Consider the following 19,563-nt stretch of genomic DNA (forward strand, 5'->3'; position numbering starts at 1 on the left):
CGCACTGCATTCAGTTGCCGTATCTCTTTAGTCTGGAACAGTTCCTGAATCTTACTGGAGATATTAGCTTTGATCATTTGGTTAAGATGGTGTATACTAGGTTTCTCCACTATAAAGTTACTATTTTAGCTCTTGTAATTAATATATATCTTTGTGGAGATATTTTGTGACTATGATGCTACAATTTTTATATATAAGTTAAAAACATTTACAATAGAAAATATATACTTTTTATAAATGTACAATGATCCAATAGAAAGTGAGAGAATAAGGAAGACAGAATTCAGGATGATGGTTACGTCAGGAGGCAGAAGGTAGACTTGGAGGATGTGATATGGTTAGACACAACTTACTGTCAAGGAACTAGGTTTTGTTTTTCTCAGTGAGTTTGCAAATTGCTTATTATGATATTAAAAGTAAACGAAACAAAAAGGAGCCATTGAAACACCTCTGATGTGTCATGAACCAAAGATTACGATCAATCTGATTTTGTGAACCCGAAGACCCCCAATTTCAAAATAATAAAAATATAAAATAAATTAAAGCTATACATATTAACATGGATAAACCTCAAAAACATAATATCGACTGAAAAGAGCAAGTGAAGATGGATATCTGTAGCATAATTTTTATGGAGATATAGATAAAACATGGATGAATATTGTTAACAAATTCAGGATAGTGGTCACCTGTGGGAGTGGAGAGAGAGGGTAAATGGGATCAAAAAGGGTTACGTGTATGGTGTCAACTGTATTCTTAATGTTTTGTTAATAAAAACAAATATGACAAAATACTACGGTTTGACAGATCTGGTGGTGGGTACACAATGTTCATTATATTTTTCTCTATACTTTTCTTTGTACTGGTATATATTTCATAATTTGACAATGAAGTAAAAGAGTGATAGCATCAAAGATTACAGATGGGCAACCAAATAAGTGAAGCAAACGAACATGATAAGGAGAAACATTTAGTATAGTGTAGGAACACAGAACTTCGCCTCTGAAGACCTGGGTTTGAGTCCCTGCTCTATCTCTTACTGTATGTGTGAGCTCGGGCAGGTTACTTATTACTTAGTCACATTAAGCCTCAGTTTCCTCTTCATAAAATAGAAATAAAGGGCTTTTTTTTTTTTTTGAGGAAGATTAGCCCTGAGCTAACTGCTGCCGATCCTGTTTTTGCCAAGGAAGACTGGGCCTGAGCTAACACTCGTGCCCATCTTCCTCTACTTTCTATGTGGGACGCCTACTACAGCATGGCATGCCAAATGATGCCATGTCCGCACCCGGGATCTGAACCGGCGAACCCCGGGCCACTGAAGCAGAACATGCGAACTTAACTGCTGCGCCACTGGGCCCGGCTTTTCTCAAGGTTAAACGTGTACTGCTCCTAGAGCACTGCACAGCTCATTATGCATGCTCACAAAATGTTAGCTGTTATTATGTTTATGTGTTTTCAGAACAGCACTTACTAACCCATACTAATTAGAACAAAAAATATCTCAATGAGAGTGACGAATTCAAATAAATAAAAATCTTTTATTGTAGGAAGTGCAAACAGAAATTGGACAGTTATGGAAAGAGTGTCAGTGGACTGGGTTCAAGCAGAATTAATAGTAGTTAGAGGGACTCGGGTGAACACAAGAACACTGTGCTAGAGGGAGAAGCTACAGTTCATTTCCATGCAGTTGCTAGACTGGTGTTGCTAGATCTAGTTTTTAACTGGAACAAAACAAATACACACACCTGGAGGCCAGTTATGGCCAAAGACCACCAGTTTCTGGCCCTTGCTTTAATGCTTAAAACATGGATGCTGCAGATCCTAGGCAGAATGCACTTGCTCTTCTCCTTCCTGTTTTCCCTAGAATCCCAGATAGCAGTCAGGATGGTGGAAACTATCCGCTTTCCGGATGGAGTTGGTGGTTGGTGGGTGCAGCTTCATGGTTATTATTACTCAGATTCTTGCCAACTCTGCTACATCTGAGAAAAGCTTGAATTTATACTTCCAACTCCTCATAAGTGAAGTCTCCCTATGTCTCCTGTGATTTCAAGTTAGGTAAGGACTTTGAGGAGAGTGTGTCCTAAAATATTTTTCTACTCCCACGTAAGTTTCTGCATATCCCTAATTTTGTCAAGACCAGAACCTGTGAACCAGTGGACTAATTGTGGTTATGAAAAATAGTGTCCAGGAGAAGAAGAAAACTAGGAGAATATCATGATTCCAAAGTCAAGGGAAGACAGTGTTTCAGGAATGGAGATGAATACAGTTGAAAAGTCAAATGGAATGAAAAAGTTCTTAACTTTTTATTTTGAACTAATTTTAGACTTACAGAAAAGGTGCAAAAAGATCTTCTGTATATTCTTCAGCCAGTTTCCCCAATGTTAACATCTTACATAACCTCAGTACAATTCTCAAAACAAGGAAATTAACTTGGTACAACATTATGAACTAAATTAAAGACCTTATACAAACGTCACCAGTTTTTTCCACCACGGTCTCTTTTGTTTCAGGACCCTTTCCAGGACTCCACATTGCATTTACTTATTATTTCTCCTTAGGCTTTAGCATTCTATAAGAGTTCCCAGGTATTTCCTTGTCTTTCATGACCTTGACAGTTTTGAAGAGTATTGATCAATGACTTTTTGGAAAGCCCTTCAATTTCAGGTCATCTAATGTTTTTTTCAGGATTGGAATGAGGTTATGCATTTTCGGCAAGAATATCACAGAAATGATGTTGTGTACTTCTCAAGGCAAAATATCAAGAGGCTCATGATATAAATATGTCTTGTTACTGATGATGTTTAGCTTGATCACTTGGAAGGTGGTTTCTGCTGAGTTTCTCCATTATAAAGTTACTCTCTTTCCCTTTCTGCTAAAATGTATCTTGGGTGAAACACGCTGAATCTATACAAATCCTCTTGCTCCTCAATTTTTTACCCATTAATTTAGCATCCATCGGTGGATCTCGTCTGTAACAGTTATTACCACAGTGTTTGCTTAATGGTGATTTTGTTATCCTTCTTTCCTGCAACATTTATTAATAGGAATTCTACTTTAAGAAAGAGCCATCTCTTCTCCCCTATTCATTTAAATAACCATTTATCTATATAAGTATAAATAAGTATCTTATTTATATAAGATACTTAAAAATAAATATCTTTGGGTCTATGGCTGATAATGTAATACTATGATTATTTTGTTGCTTTGGCCATTAGGAACTCTTTCAGGTTGGCTCCTGTGTTCTTGTGACATCCTTTTTGGAGCACTGTTGTCCAAAACCACAAGATATTCCAGGCTCATCTTGTATGTTCCTTGTCTCAGTCCGGGAATCAATTATTTCTCCAAGGTTCTCCTTATTCTTTCCATTGGAGAATGGTGTTTAGAAATCAAGATCTGGGTAGTAGGTATCCTCACTGCTTCCAGATGCTCTCAGCAGAGAACTAGGGAATATATGTATTTAAGCCACACGTACACCAATCTATATTTCTGCAGCTATCGTACATATATTAAAAACCATCAATTGGGGATGGCATGGTGGTGTAGTGGTTAAGTTCACGTGCTCCAGTTCGGTGGCCCGGGGTTCACAGGTTCGGATCCCGATCCCGGGTGTGGACCTAGCAGCGATTGTCAAGCCACAGTGTGGCAGCATCCCACATAAAATAGAGGAAGATTGGCACAGATGTTACCTCAGCGACAATCTTCCTTGAACAAAAAGAGGAAGATTGGCAACAGATGTTACCTCAGGGCCAATCTTCCTCACAAAAAAACAAAGCAAAACAAACAGAAAAAACCATGAATTTATACTGCCACCTCAGATTCCAATCCAACACCACAGGCTTCATTTAGCTTTTCCCTTTTCCTTATTGAATAACTTTTTTCTCCAACAATGAGAAACTCAGCTCATGATCTACAATACATTTATTTATTGAATTCTAGCATACACATTAAGTAGTTTCAAATTGCTAACGTACACTCCCTGCTCTGAGAAACACTTCGTATGTGGAGCACAGCAGTTACGTACAGTTCAGTTGGTCTCATTCGTAGGTATCCAGTCAGGATACTGTTTCCCTCAGTTACTTTGGTGAGTTCTTTTCTTCCCCACTCACTGCAGAGTGGCTGTTACTCATTTGTTGTACATGATTAAGTTCATTCCTTAGTGTTCACAGTTTTGGGTCCCCCACCCACACATCTTTGTTTATTGCTTTATTATTGGCAATAAAATACATATCCTAAATTGACTGCACAAAGTTTCCTCAAAATGATCATTAAAGAATAATCTGTATGTTTTATTTTCTAATGTATTTTAAACATTACCCTAATAAAATTAAATATTGCATGTTGAATGATTGTGAACAATATTTACAGAAGGCCAAAGAGACTCCTCCATTTAGATAGAAAACAGAAAATGTTACAGTGAACTGTAAAATAAAATCAAGACGTTTCTAGAAAAGATTAAATCTCTGAGGGGAAGAATGTACAAAGACTTTTAATTAAGAATATAGGGCTATTTTAGAGATTGGAAACAACTGGACTTCAGTGTGAAAGTCACAGATGAAGGATGTAGAGAGTTGTACATGAGAAGTTCTAGGAGAGATGCAGGGAGCAGAATAATGCCCTCCCCCAGGAATGTCCCCAGAACCTGTAAACACGTTAGGTTATGTTGCAAAGAGGACTTAAAAGTTGCAGGTGGATTTAAAGTTGCTAATCAGTTGATTTTAAAATAGGGAGATTATCCTGGATTATCTGGATGGGCCTGATGTAATGACAAAGATCCTTAAAAGGACGGATTGGGTCGGATGTGACCTGAGAAGGTCCCAACCTGCCACTGCTGGCTTTGAAGATGCAGGAAGGGAGACAATAACCAAGGAATGCAAGCAGGAAAAGGAAACAAATTCTTCCCCGGAGGCTTCAGAATGTAAGGCAGCACTGCCAACACCTTGGTTTTAGCCCAGTTTGAGACGGGTGTCAGACTTCTGACCTACAGAATTGTGAGACAATAAATTTGTACTGTTTAAGCCACTACATTTGTGGTAATTTGTTAGCACAGCAACAGAAAATGAATACAAGAGGCAACCTACATTTGAACATAAAGGACTCTACAACTTGGTCCCTCCTTAGCTTACTGACTTTTCTCCCTTTATTCTTTTCCTTTTGGTCTATGCTCCAAACAGTCAGCTCATTGTCACTCAAATATCACCTTAGTTGGTTTTACATGCTTATTTTTGGGGAGTATGTGAAACATTATTATGTCAGTCCTGTACAAAAATATTTGTCACTCTCCGGTCAATCTTGCTACTTTGTTTCCATTCCTCCCCTTCTTCCCACTCTTCTCATATAGGACTTTAATCACTTTAATTTCTGGTTTATCTTTGTATTCCCCCCCCCCCAACAAATGAGAGATACTCCTGTGTTTTCTTATGTCCCCTTCTTTCTTACACACAGGGTCGTATAGTATACTTTTGCCATGAAGCAAAACTAACTTTTTAAAGTCCAGTGAATTTAGCTCAGGAAGGCTACTTAATGACCTTAGGCAAATGCTGTTCTGTTTAAGCGCTAAAGACCAGATTGAAATGAATTAAAGCATAAGACGTGAAGGCGCTGAGATAGCATAGCTAACTTTCAGGAAGTGCTAATCCTTATCTGCAGTTGGGCTGTAAATGTGGGTAGTAGGGGGCTCAAACTACGGAGTTGGCACAGACAAATCAATTATTCACTTTTCAGAGGCTCACTGGGTGGGTGTGAGGATAGGGAGATATTTCCGATGACAGGTCTCTGTCTTCCCAAGTCCTTGAATCCTAAAGCCTTGAGTTAGGCATCTTGCCTAACTATGCCACAGCATCGCGATGTTGGTCCCTGAGCCTAAAGGGGAGCCCCAAACTACCGTCTAAGAGTGACTGTAAACAGCAGGCATTTCCTCGACGACGTACAAGCCCACCCAAAGGGGCCAGAAACGATAAAATATCACACCTGAGCCTATCCTTTCCCTCCAGTGATCTCATCAACGTTCGGTAGCCCCTAACAAACTAAGCACAAGCACGCTCCAATCTCCTGCCTACGGGAACGAACATTCCCAGGATCCCGGGCCGTTTCGATTGACGTTACTTCCGGGAAAAGTAACCTTTCTTGGGCGGTTGCAGGCCTGGAGAGGTCTCGCGACACTTGCTCCCGCGAGATCTGCTTGCTCACTCTAGCGATGACATCCTCCTCCTCCTCCCCGCCGCCTTTCGGCAATCTTCGCCAGTCCCAGCCCCGACCAATCTGCACTCAGATGGCATAGATCAGGGTCTCCCCACGAACCCCGGTCCGCGCGGGGCGTCAGGCGGCAGCGGCGGGGTGCGAGCTGCACGAGGCCGACGGCAGCGGCACTGCGGGAGGCCACGGGCTGGAGACGAGCAGTGAGCGTGGGTGGGGCGGGGGTAAACCAGCCGAGTAGCGGCTCGATTGTTCTGGCCTGGCTATGGCGCCTCTCCTCCCCCCCGCCATGGCTCCCCGTGTCCCTGCTCCGCTCCTCTCAGTGAGTGAAAGTGGCCGCCGCCGCCGCCGGCCCAGCGCCCGCAGCCGCCTCAGCGCCGCCGCCATCTTGGGGTCCCAGGAGCCGCCGAGGGAGCGAGCTAGGAGCGTCCACGCCCAACGCAGTCACCGTCCCACGGCCTCAGAGAGCGAACCGCGGCTCCACCGTCGGCGGGGCGACCCCCCCCTCCGGACCCCGCCCGCACCCCGCCCCCCCTCCGCCGCCGCCGCGGCGGCGGGGCCCGGCGGCCCGAGGTGAGGCGACCAGACGTGGGCGGGCGAACGGAGGGGGGGTGGTGTAGGCCCCGTTGCGCCCCTCTCTGCGGGCGACGACTGGGCCGCGTCTTAAAGGGGCCGTAGCCCCCAGCCCTTGGATTTGTTGGGGTTAGTAGGGAGGATGGGTGTGGACACTCCCCGCAGGGTTGGAACCTCAGGGACCTGGGCCTCGTCCTTCCCCTCTCTTACCTCTGGAGACCTGGGGTCACGCGGTGACCTCAGCCAGCCGAGGAAGCCCGTGGGGCGCCCACACGTGGGGAGTGTGTTAGACCAGGTGCACGTGGGACCTGGTGGGGCGGTGTCGGGCTAACACGTGTGTGGGTTTGGGGGTGGGGTGGGGTGGGGCAGGGCAGGGCGGGGGCTGGTTGGTCTCGAGTGGGAACCCGGGGAGGGCTGTATCTGCCCTTTTAAAAGATATCTAAGGGTTTGATAGTGTGTCAATTTATGGGGAGCAAGTTGGGATATGGGTGAATGGTGCATGCTGCTTGTTCATGTTGAGTGGGGGCAGCCTAACACGTGCACAGACTTGGGAGTGTGTAGGTGACACCTCTTCTGATCTTCTAGGCTTTTGTAGGGCATGTAGGCAAGTGTCATCCTACTTTGACTTTCCTTCTTGCTAATGAAAACTAGTACTTCCGTAATCACCCGGGGTGGAAGCCCCCTACAGTTTAGGAGTGATAGAGCCTAAGGAGACACTCACTTAGGCCAGTTAGTTAACACCTAACTGTGCCTAAATGTTTCTTTGATTCATACACTGACTAGTTTTATGGTCGTACTTGGTAGGAATGGCAGAAGGAATGAGGAGGTCGAGCTCCTTAACATCACAGGTAACCAGCTTACTTTTCCAATCAGTGACTTTCCTGACATCCTTTCCCAAGGAAATTTTCATTGTGGTTTACTGGTGACGGCTTTTTATTTATTATTTTTTAAGTAATAGCTTTATTGAGATACAATCCACATACCAAGAAACTCCGTCTTTTAAAGTGTACAGTTCCGTGCTTTTTAGTATATAGTACTCAGAGTTGTACAGCTATCACCACTCTCTGTTCATTACCCCCAAAAGAAGCCCCTTAGTGGTCATTTCTCATGCCCCTCGCCCCCTAGGCCCTAGCAACTAGTACTTTATTTTCTGTCTTTGTAGATTTGCCTTTTGTGGATATTTTGTATAAATGGTATCATACAATATGTGTCCTTTTGCGACTGGCTTCTTTCACTTAACGTGTTTTCAAGGTTCATCCATGTTGTAGCATGTATCAGGACTTTCTTCCTTTTTATTGCCAAATAATATTCCATTCTCATTGTGCTTTATGCTTGAAATTCTCAAGCTCTTTCTATAAAATGATGATTCAAGATTATTATATATGGTAAAAGTTGTATACTTGATTATAAAATGAATTTGTGTTTTTAAGGATTAAATTCCATTATTTTAGTTTACTTTGTTCTTTTCCTCTACATTTTGTTTCGGAAGAATCTGAACCAATTTTTGAAGATCTGTGTCTTTTAATAGGAAATAACTGTAAAGAGCACAAATGTGATGAGAAAAATTTATGACTAATAAAAACTTCTTGAGTACATCAAGGTGGAAATGTGATTGTCTAAGCAACAGACCATAAACTATGGTGTTATAATTTCACTTAATGAAAGTTTGTCATAGCACTCCTAACGGTATCATAACAGCTTTTGACTGCCGTTACTTGTGTAGACATAGGGCTGGGGAAGGAATAATAGACACCTCTTCTTCCCACAAGAAGATTAAAACTGGCTTGGGGGTTTAACATATCAACATACAAGTTCACACAAAATATAAATGTTGGAATGCAGTGAGTTTTAGAGTGGTCACAACTGGATAGGGTTAATAGGAAACTTTGAGTTTGTGTGGGAAAATAAATGAAGTTGATGACAAGTTTTAAAGTTGCACAAGAATTTTGATGTGATAGGCTTAGCATGCAGAGAATGAGAAGAGCACAGTCATTAATTACTAAACACCTTTTGTGGGCACTGATCCTAATCATGAGGGCTCCCATCCCAACTAATACCATCACCTTGGGGGTTAGGATTTCAACATATGAATGGGGGGGGCGAATAAACATTCAGATCTTGGCTATACATTGTCAGAAATTCAGTTACAGAAGCATTGAATTCACTTGCTAATCATCATACAGTAGGTTTGCTTAGGGTTGAAAAGTTGGTCACAAAAAAGCTTAATGCCTGGGTTTAATAAGTACGTAAGAGAGGTTTCCATATGTGTTAGGTCAGAAGTAGGAGATCAGTAATAGTAGATATAGTTGACAAATTAGATATAAGAAAATCACTGGGAGTAAATGGTATCCATATTTTTAATGGACTAGAGGACAGTGAATAAACTGTGTATGTAACTTGCCTTTATAAACTTTTACTACCAAGGATTGACAGATAGCTCGTGTGATGGTCTCTAGAGCAGGGTTCTTATATTTTTTATGTGCTCTGGACCCCTTTGCAGTCTAAAGAAGACTGTGAACCCCTTCTCAGAAGATGACTTTGTAAAAAATTATTTATTTATTTCTGCTTTTTCTCCCCAAATCCCCCCAGTACATAGTTGCATATTAATTTTAGTCCTGGGTCCTTCTAGCTGTGGCATGTGGGACACCGCCTCAGCATGGCCTGATGAGTGGTGTCATGTCCACACCAAGGATCCGAACCGGAGAAACCCCCAGCGTCAAAGCGGAGCACGCGCGAACCGAGCCACCTGGCCACGGGGCCAGCCCCAGAATATGACTTTTAAATGTATAAAATGTAGCACACATATTTAAAAAAACAATTATGAAGTAAGAAATTTGCTTTTTATTGAATTAAATAACAACTAGTGATAGTCCTGCTAATACTGCTGTGGTGTGCTGCCTACATTCAGACTTGAAAGGAATGCTAATTTTAGTTATATGTTAGTGAAAATAAGAATGTAAATTTTTTTCCATCTGAGATCATGGACCCTCGTATAAGAACCTCTGCCCTACAGAGTCTTGGATACCTAGCTAAGTTATTGCATATGGGACAAAACAGTGGTTTCCGTGACAATATTATTATTGTTATTAGGATTATTGACTCTTAAATTCATGTTCACAAGAGTGTAAACATGTATTCTTACAGGAAGAGCAAGTAATAGTTTAGCTAAGGACAAACCTGGTAGTATAAGGGAAAGACATTGGTTTTTGACTTGAAAAGACTTGGGTTTGAGTCTCACTTACCTTTGGGTAAGTTACTAAACTTTTTTGAGTTTCAGTTCTCCTTTTCTGTAAAGTGGGTATAATAATTTTCACTTTTGAGATTAAATGACTTTAATTATAAGACAGCATATTGATGAATGTTAGTTTATTTTCATTTTTGAAGAAATAACCATACCGAAGACTCTGCTATACATTTAGTTTGGGAAGAGGGGACGCTATTTGTTATGTGGTAGAAAGGAACAACATGTATGGCATATTGGGTTTTCTCAGGATATTCAAGGATAGAGTTCACCTTTTGATAATGATACTAAAACTGTTCTTAATTCTTGTAAAAGGACAAATAAGGTGCCTCTGGGTTTGTATATGACGGCTAGGTTTTCTGGGCCAGAAATTAGTAGCTATGCAGGATAAACTGTGGGTAAATCTTTTGTATCTTTGTGGATGAACAGAAAAATGGCTACTGAGCATCAATGTGGTTTAAAGAATGCTAGGCCAAGTGGTCAGTTTTATCGCTGAGAGTGTTGCCTGAATGGCCAATGAAATGTTAGTCATTCCCAAGAGAGGTATGAAAAATAAAATTTAAAAATGGACCGCATTATCTTGGTATGAAACCGCAGTATATCCACTCTTAGACTGTTGAATGGATCCCAGTTATTGTACCTCAAGCAAGAACAAATTAATCAGAAGGGAAGTTTCCAGAAAATGGCAGTGTAAATGATGAAGGCAATGGTGAGGCTTTCACATGAAGATAAAGAAATTTCACTCCACAATGGAGTGATGAAAACTGAGATCGACCATGATTAAATTGTATTGAATTAGGAAAAATAATCCTGGGAAATTACAACTAGCTTGAAAGATGAATATTGTTTGGCAGGTGTATAATGATTGGTTTTGTTTATGAAACTTACTAGCACAGAAGGTGGTTAAGGCTCAACAACAGACCAGACACAATTTAAGGGTTACTAAGACTTTTCTGATTCAGCCCTAGTTTAGGTCAACAGACCATTTAATGATACTTGTATCTAATGGTTTATGAAACCTCATCAGTTCATTCATTTACTCAATAAATATTTATTGAACACCTAGTGAATGCTTTTTGATCCTCCCAACAATAATTTGTTGAGCATCTCCATACTCAAGGGACTGTGGTAGACTCTAGGGGTATACAAGTGAATTGATCCAGTTGTATGTGCATATATAGAGAGTACAGAGGGGCTTTGCAAAGATAAACATACAATTATGTAAACTCTAAGTACCATAGAGAAGTATAAACCTAAATGTTTCTCTTGAGGTGCTGATATGAATTACTAGTACTTAGTTTTTGTTTTAAATACTGAGACGTTCTTTTGCTTTGTTTAAAGGCCCTAATCTGCCTTGTTAACAGAAGCATTGTAATCCAGTGGCAGTGTAGTATAGCCAAACCCCATCTAGATCCTAGAGCCAAATGACCTGGGTTCAAATTTTAGCTTTCCCTCTTATTAACTGTGTGGCCCCTGGAAGGCTATTTAAGCCTAATTTCTTCATCTGTTAAATTAGTAATACCTACCTCGTAGAGAGTAATTGTGAGAAATGAATGAGTACATAGAAATGTGTAGAATGGTGCCTGGCACATAGTGCTCTCAACAAGTGATAGCTGTAATTATGAGTGCCATTGTATTTTGATAGTTTAATCAGTTTGATCTAGGATTTTAGTTTATAAAGTATTGAAATCAGAACCCTTTTATTATGAATAGAAAATATCTCTGATCTTTTTTTTAGATAAGGCAGGGAAAGATACTTCAATAAAGAAAATAGTTATAATGCATAAACCTTTGTGGTTGTATACAGAATACCAGTAGATGTTCACAGAAGTATCTTCTTGTTTAAGATGATAATTCAAAGAGGTGGTGTTTTGCAACATTAAACTTTTTAGTTCAGGCTCTAAGATATTTCTGTCCGGGATCTCATTCTAATGTTAGTAATAGTTTGCCTTTTTTAGAATCATTCTTAGAATATAATAGTAGGCCAGGCTCTAGAGCAGGTCTTGGAAAAGTTTTTCTGTAAAGGGTCAAATAATAAATCTTAGGTTTTGCTGGTCATGTATGTAAATGAATGAGTGAGGCCATGTTCCAATAAAACTTTATTTATGGACACTGAGGTTTTAATTTCATGTAGTTTTCATGTGTCATGAAATATAACTTTTTTCCAATTATTTAAAAATGTAAAAATCATTCTTACCTGTCAGGATTTACCAAACTAGGCAGTGGGTTGCATTTGACATGCAGGCCATTCTGTGCCAACTCCTGCTCTAGAGTCTTGACTCTACAACTCCCTGGCTGGCTGATGATGTGCATGTTAATATTAAGCCTTAATTCCATCTTTTAAATGGGGATAATAATAGTATCTACTTTGTATAGAGAGTTGCTAGAAATAAGTGAGATAATCCATGTGAAGTGCTTAGCACCATCCCTGACACAGAATGTTTAATAAATGCTATATATTATTATCATTTAGTTGAATCTCCTCGTGTTTTTCTTCCCCTGAGGAAGATTTACCCTGAGCTAACATCTGTGCCAGTCTTCCTCTATTTTGTACGTGGGTCACCACCACAGCATGGCCACTGACCATGGTGTAGGTCTGTGACTGGAAACTGAACCAGGCTGCTGAAACAGAGGGTACTGAACTTAACCACTACGCCATGGGGCCTGCCCAAGAACCCCCTCATTTTACATTGAGGCTGTTGGTACTGTGAGAGGATAGCTGACTGCTTCCATAGAGAATTATAGTGCCATTTAATTCAGTTAAAATACTGCTTGATAAGACTATTCTGTTGGATACTGTAATAGTGGATACATGACATTTGTCAAAACTCATAGGGCTTTACAGCACAAAGAGTAAACTTTAATGTGTGCACATTAAACAAAAATCATTTAGGAGGTGAGGGATCCCAGGAAAGAATGCAGACTGTGGCAGGAGAATCTAATTGTATAACAAACGTATGAAACAACCTTACTAAAAAAGGGGAGGAGGGAAGTGCTGACCTAAGTAACCCTGGAAATGAGTGGAATCTAAGACGTAAGGAACTGCCTGTAAGCACTCTGGTCTACCTGATAAAGTAGTGTCCCATGGGGGTACAGGTTAATTTTTTTTCCTCACTTTTTTTTTTGTCGAGTTCATAACAGTTTACATCAATGTGAGATTTCAGTTGTGCATTATTTCTTGACTGTCACCACATAAGTGCTCCCCTTCAACCTCTGTGCCCACCCTCCACCCCCCTTGCCCTGGTAACCACTGAGCTGTTTTCTTTGTCCGTGTGTTTGTTTATATTCTACATATGAGTGAAATCATCTGGTGTTTGTCTTTCTCAGACTGGCTTATTTCACTTAGCATAATTCCCTCTCGGTCCTTCCATGTTATTGCAAATGGGATGGATTTGTCCTTTTTTCTGGCTGAGTAGTATTCCGTTGTATATGTACACCACATCTTTATCCAGTCATTGGTCGATGGGCACTTGGGTTGCTTCCCTGTCTTAGCTCTTGTGAATAGTGCTGCAATGAACATAGGGGTGCATATGTTACTTTGGATTGTTGATTTCAAATTGTTTGGGTGGACACCCAGTAGTGGGATAGGTGGGTGATATGGTAGTTGTATTTTTAGTTTTTTGGGGAATCTCCGTACTGTTTTCCATAGTGGCTGCACCAGTTTGCATTCCCACCAGCAGTGTGTGAGGGTTCCCTTCTCTCCACACCCTCTCCAACATTTGTTATTTTTAGTCTTAGTGATTATAGCCATTTTAACAGGCATAAGGTGGTATCTTAATGTAGTTTTGATTTGCCTTGGTGATTAGTGTTGTTGAACATCTTTTCATGTGTTTGTTGGCCATCTCTGTATCTTCTCTGGAAAAATGTTCATCTCCTCTGCCCATTTTTTGATTGGATGGGTTGTTTTTTTATTGTTCAGTTGTATGAGTTCCTTATGTATTATGGAGATTAACCCCTTGTCAGATATATGATTTGCAAACATTTTCTCCCAACTGGTGGGTTGTCTCTTTGTTTTGATTCTAGTTTCTTTTGCCTCGCAGAAGTTCTTTAGTCTGATGACTTCCCACTTGTTTATGTTTTCTTTTGTTTCCCTTGTCTGAGAGGACATGGTATTTGGAAAGATGCCTTTTAGTTCAGTGTCGGAGAGTGTACTATCGATGTTGTCTTCCAGGAGTTTTATAGTTTCAGGACGTATCTTCAAGTCTTTGATCCATTTTGAGTTTATTTTTGTGTATGGCCTGAGATAGTGGTCTACCTTCATTCTTCTGCATGTGGCTGTCCAGTTTTCCCAACTCCATCTATTGAAGAGACTATCTTTTCTCCATTGTATGTTCTTGGCACCTTTCTTGAAGATTAGCTGTCTGTAGATGTGTAGTTTTATTTGGTTCGGGTTAATTTTGATAGTGATATACACGTGTACAGCAATTGAACAATTAGTAAATAAATGACAAGAGACAGGCTTTTCACTGTCAGAGTGGGAATTTACAGTAAGCAAGGGAAAGAGGCTACAGTGAACCATGTAGTAGTGGATTCAAGTTGGAGACATCAGTATGAACCCATGTTTAGCTTAATACCAATACAGATGGTTACATATTGAAATATTTATAGATATGTGTACATATTTGGGTTTATATACACACACACATTTCTGTGCTTTGTCAGCAGGGAAGGTTAAAAGAATCCCAGGAGCACACCAAGTACCCAGATTTTGGTTTCTAATACCATTATCCAATAAAAAGAACTAGAGCTCCTTGGAGAAATGACTGATTCTAGGACTGGGGCAGAAAATATACAAGATGAGCCTGGAGCATCTTGTAGTGCCAGAAAGTAAGGAAGTGCTCCAGCCACCACTGCCACCACCCCAATCCTAACCCTGCAGTGACGATGCTATGTCAAAGGAGCACAGGAACCAACTGAAAGAGCTCCCAGTGGCCAAAACTGGAACAATTTGAGAAGCAAAATAAACAAGTGGTTAAGTATGTGGGACTTTGGAGTCAGACTTCTTGGATTCCAATCCTGGCTCTGCCATTTCCAGCTGTGTGACCTTGGGTGGGTTACTTAAGCTTACTTCTTTATCTGTAAGATGGAGGTTATAATAGTATCTATGTCATAAAAGGATTAAATGAGTTAATGTATATATAAAGTGCATATGTGTACAAAATGTTGGGCACCTAGTTCTCAATGGAATATAAGTATATAGCCTCCTTATCACAGTAACGTTTGATAATAGCAAAATCAAAGAATTTGGATCCCTAGTTGGAATTGTTTGTAATGAGGTCTTCTTCCCCACCCCACAAGCTTCTTGAATAGAGGAAAAAGTCTAACTTTAGCAAGGGTTTATTGAGTACCTAGTTTGGTATAAACCTACCTGTCTTATTCAAATTGTGGAGACTGTGGTAAAGAGAATGAGTAATTTTATTTGGTAGCAAAATCATCACACATCTAAGTGACTGAAATATTGATGATTGAAAATCAAGATCCGTTTAGTGTACAGTTTAACTCATACTTATTTACAGGTGGTTTGTCTCTAGGATGAATTACTTGAATTTTGATTTCTCAGGTTTCTTTTGGAGAACACAGTTCTATACAACTTCTCTCTCACTATCCACACTAGTTAGTGTGTTCATTCCCAAAATGAAAACTGACTTAGTATAGGAAAACTAAATATAAAAATGAATTTTGGAATTTTGGCTGTTTATGGGTGTCTCTTATTTTTTATCCTCAATAATTACCGCTCATCATCACTCATATAATAATGGAGGGTTAACTATATGGAACTGGTAACTAAATTTTCCCAACACTTTGTCTAGGATCTCTATTTTTCATAAGTAACTATGAAGTGAGCTAATGTTTTCTTTCTTTTGCTGAGGAATCAACTGAGTTGCTCAAGATTTTCTGAGCTTTAAATTCACTCCTTTAATTTATCTCTTTTATGGGAGTATCTTTTACTCAGCTATCTCATTCCCTGAAAAAGGTAAGTGTTTTCATAGAACTAGCTGTTCTGAAAGTTGTTGAAGTCACTGGTTCTTCATTAAGAGGGGATCTTTAGGTATGTTTTCAGATTTTTAACTTGATAAATTGTTATTAATTCACATTGGGTGCTTTTCACCAGAACACTTATGAAATATAGCTTAGGGACTTCTAACATAACCTCACTTAGAAAATTTTTGTTTTCTTTACATTTTCATGTGAAAAGTCCACCAGCTACTTCAGGAAACATTTCTTCCCTTTTGGGTTTTTTTGATTTAGTAACATTTAGACTCTAAATGCTTAATAAATAGGGATTAAATGTTTGACCAAATGCTCTATGGTGTATCCTGTAGAAATCCCCTGAGGCAGTTGTGTTAGTAAGACTCTTTCTTTTATTATTCTGATAAGATGTTTTGTTCCTCATCTTGGTGAAGATATTCTTCTAGGGAGTTGAAATGATTCTTTCCTGGAAGAAAACAAGTGCATTATAATTGATTGCCGCCCCCCCCCCCCAACATTTCATTTTGGTATAATCTGATTTCATTAAGGAAGAAAAGTAGGAAAGAGAAACTATGAATAAGCATTTTTTTCTTTCTCACAATATACCTATGAGATAGGCTGAAATATTTTCACTTTGCCATTTTAGAAATTTATGAAACGGCCATCCTTTTTTAGCCAGGAGTTCTTCATTCCATTTAAAATGCAGCTGTATTTTTATCTCTGAAACTTTGTGCTTTGGGTAAAATCTGCTTATTAAATTGCTAGATTGTCTTCATGCCCTTGTATTGATCCTTTTGGTCGAGCAGGTAGTTTCTGGCTTCCACATAGAGGGCTCTGTCAGCCTCTGCTCCTTGAGGGCAAGGTCTTCTCCTTCTGTTTAGTTCCATGTCTGGTCTGTAGTAGCCTCTTAGTGAATATTCGATGGTCTGAATGGAAACTTCTGGTTCAAATACAATATTTAAAGAGAGCTTTGTGATTTATTTACCTCTTATTTACCATGTGTGGGGTGACCAAAAATTTATTGTTCAAAAGTGGATATTTTTGAAAGTGAAGGGAGAAGGACTATTAGTAATTATGCCTAGGACAGCAGGCATAAACTTGGACTGTCTTGGGTAAACCAGCTAGAAGGTATGGTCACCCTAGTCCTGAGGCTTCTTTATTTTTGTTATAGCAGAATCTAGTGGCGAAGAATTGGGGCTTTGGAGTTGCTGATAATAGATCTGAGTTCTAATTCTAGCTTGGCAAGTTATTTAACTAAACTAAAATGGAATTAGATTTGAATTGTTGTGACAATTAAATGAGCTAGTATTATTACCTAAGACAGGAAAGCCCCTCACGCTAGTGTGCTCTTATTCAGTGTTAGGACCTGTGTCCTCTCCTCCCATCACACCATAACTAGAGTTTTTACTTCTAACTGAGGCTGGTTTTGAAAGCTTTTTTATGGTTAAGATTAACTGAAACGTTTCAGTGAATTCAGGAATGTTTTTCAGCTGAGCCATTGAGCTTATTTTTTGTTAAAGTTATATAATTATGGTAGACAGGAAATGAATGCCCTTTCAAACTTACTCTTACTCTTTCTCAAAATATTCATTTAAAACTTTTTTCTTCTATTATTTTTTGCAGAACTGGTAAAAGATATTTTAATAGTTTAGATTTAGCAAAATAAAGGAGTCACTGGTAACTTTTATTTCAACTAAATGGAGTGATACAAATAAATTTTATAGGTTAGGAAAAAAATGATTTAAATGAGAATTTCCTTAAGTTTCTTATCAATTTTTATACTGTGCAGAATTATGTTTTCTCTTTTGGTATTTGAGTTATTTTTCCCCCTGTATTTTTGGTGGTTTGCTAATTTAATCCATTTTTACAATTTGTTGTACAAGCATCCACATTGTAAACTAAATGCAAGTATTCTGTTACTAAGACTTCCAGCAACTTCTGGTATCGTGTATGATTCCTTCATTATTAAACAGCAGATAAGGTAATATAAAAAGACCGATACAGGTCCAACTCAGAGAACCAAGAGAAACGGAGATTAGTTTGCCCATTTAAGTATACAGTAAGTTGTTGCTTCCCGTAAAAGAGAGTTAGGGAAGTTATTCTTGCTTATTTTATCAGTAAGGGATGCTGGTTTAGCAGAGCATAGTTATGGGAGTTTCTAGTATCTCCCTTAGACTGGTATGGGAGGAGCACAAAAAATACTTTTAAGGACCATGGCTGGAAATTGAATCCTAATCTGGGCTGCGAAAGAGAAAGTGTACCAGGATCTTCCTGAGTAATTCTTGGTGACCTTGGAACCCATCAGACTTCCATGAGAATCCTGATAAGGTTATGGCATTTGTGTTAGGGAGAATTTGCACCTTTATTTGCTGTGGAGTAGCAAAGGGGCCACTTGTCCTGATTGCATATTATTGGCAATGCTCTCTGCAGACTGATTTTTTAATACCCTTGCAAGCTGGTAAAGAATAAAACCAAGCAAACAGTCACTAACAATTTTTTTTTTTTTTTAAAGATTTTTTTTTTATTTTTTCCTTTTTCTCCCCAAAGTCCCCCAGTACATAGTTGTATATTCTTCGTTGTGGGTTCCTCTAGTTGTGGCATGTGGGACGCCGCCTCAGCGTGGTCCGACGAGCAGTGCCATGTCCGCGCCCAGGATCCGAACCGACGAAACACTGGGCCGCCTGCAGCGGAGCGCGCGAACTCAACCACTCGGCCACGGGGCCAGCCCCTAACAATTTTTTTTTATGTAGAAGCTTTTTACTTTGATCATCAGTTCATCAATATTTTCTTTTAGGGTTAGTGCTTTCTGTGTCCTATCTAAGAAATTTTTACCTACTTTAAGGTCACAGGTATGTTCTTATGTTTTCTTTTAGACCCTTTATCATTTTAGCTTTGTATTTAAGTCTGTGATTCATCTCTCATTTCATTTTTGTATATGGTATGAGGTAAAGGGGTTGAGGTGTCTGTGTATCCGTTTGTCCTTCCCCTCTCCCCCCAGTATGGATCTACAGTTGTTCAAGCACCATTTGTTGGAAAACTTTTCCTTTTCCTATTGGATTATTTTAGTGCCCTTGTCAAGAATCAATGTGACCATGTAACTGTGGGTCTCTTTTGGTCTCTATTCTATACCATTGGTTTATTTGTCTATCCTTATTCCAGTGCAGTACCATCTTGATTACATAACCTTAGTAAGTCTTAAAATCAGATAGTGTGAACTCCAGCTTTATTCATTTTTTCAAACTTGTTTGGACTATTCTAGGGCCTTTGCATTTCCATATATATTTTAGACTGAGCTTATTAGTTTCTTCAAAAACCCTTTTGGGATTTGATTGGGAACCTGTAGATGAATGTGGGGAGAATTGACATCTTAATAATAACATTCCAATCCATGAACATGTAATAGTAGTAATACATATATCTAACAAAGGAATTGTGTCTATAATATATTAAAGGACTCCTATAACTCAATAATAAAAAGACTACCTCTTTTTCAAATGTGGTCAAAAACTTTAACAGACATTTCACAAAAGAAGTTATACAAATGGCCAATAAGCATGTAAAAAGGTGCTCAACTTCAGTCATTAGGG

General features: G+C 39.5%; 1 protein-coding gene and 1 long non-coding RNA gene across 3 annotated transcripts in view; one reads left to right on the forward strand and one right to left on the reverse strand.

Annotated features, from left to right (window-relative positions):
- Window positions 1-4,470: 4,470 nt before the first annotated feature.
- Window positions 4,471-7,094, reverse strand: LOC139077235 (uncharacterized). Its single transcript, XR_011529568.1, has 2 exons — window positions 6,976-7,094; window positions 4,471-4,978 (listed from the first exon to the last, which is right to left on the reverse strand). It is a non-coding gene; the product is annotated as an uncharacterized lncRNA (long non-coding RNA).
- INO80 (INO80 complex ATPase subunit) overlaps window positions 6,170-19,563 on the forward strand; it is a 126,379-nt gene continuing 112,985 nt past the window's right edge. For both annotated transcript variants that reach the window (XM_070583754.1, XM_070583762.1), the window contains exon 1: window positions 6,170-6,765. The gene's annotated coding sequence lies outside the window, so the exon portion shown is untranslated. The remainder of the gene's footprint in view (window positions 6,766-19,563) is intronic.

This window comes from Equus przewalskii, chromosome 1 (assembly GCF_037783145.1).
Source record: "Equus przewalskii isolate Varuska chromosome 1, EquPr2, whole genome shotgun sequence".
NCBI classification, from domain to species: domain Eukaryota; kingdom Metazoa; phylum Chordata; class Mammalia; order Perissodactyla; family Equidae; genus Equus; species Equus przewalskii.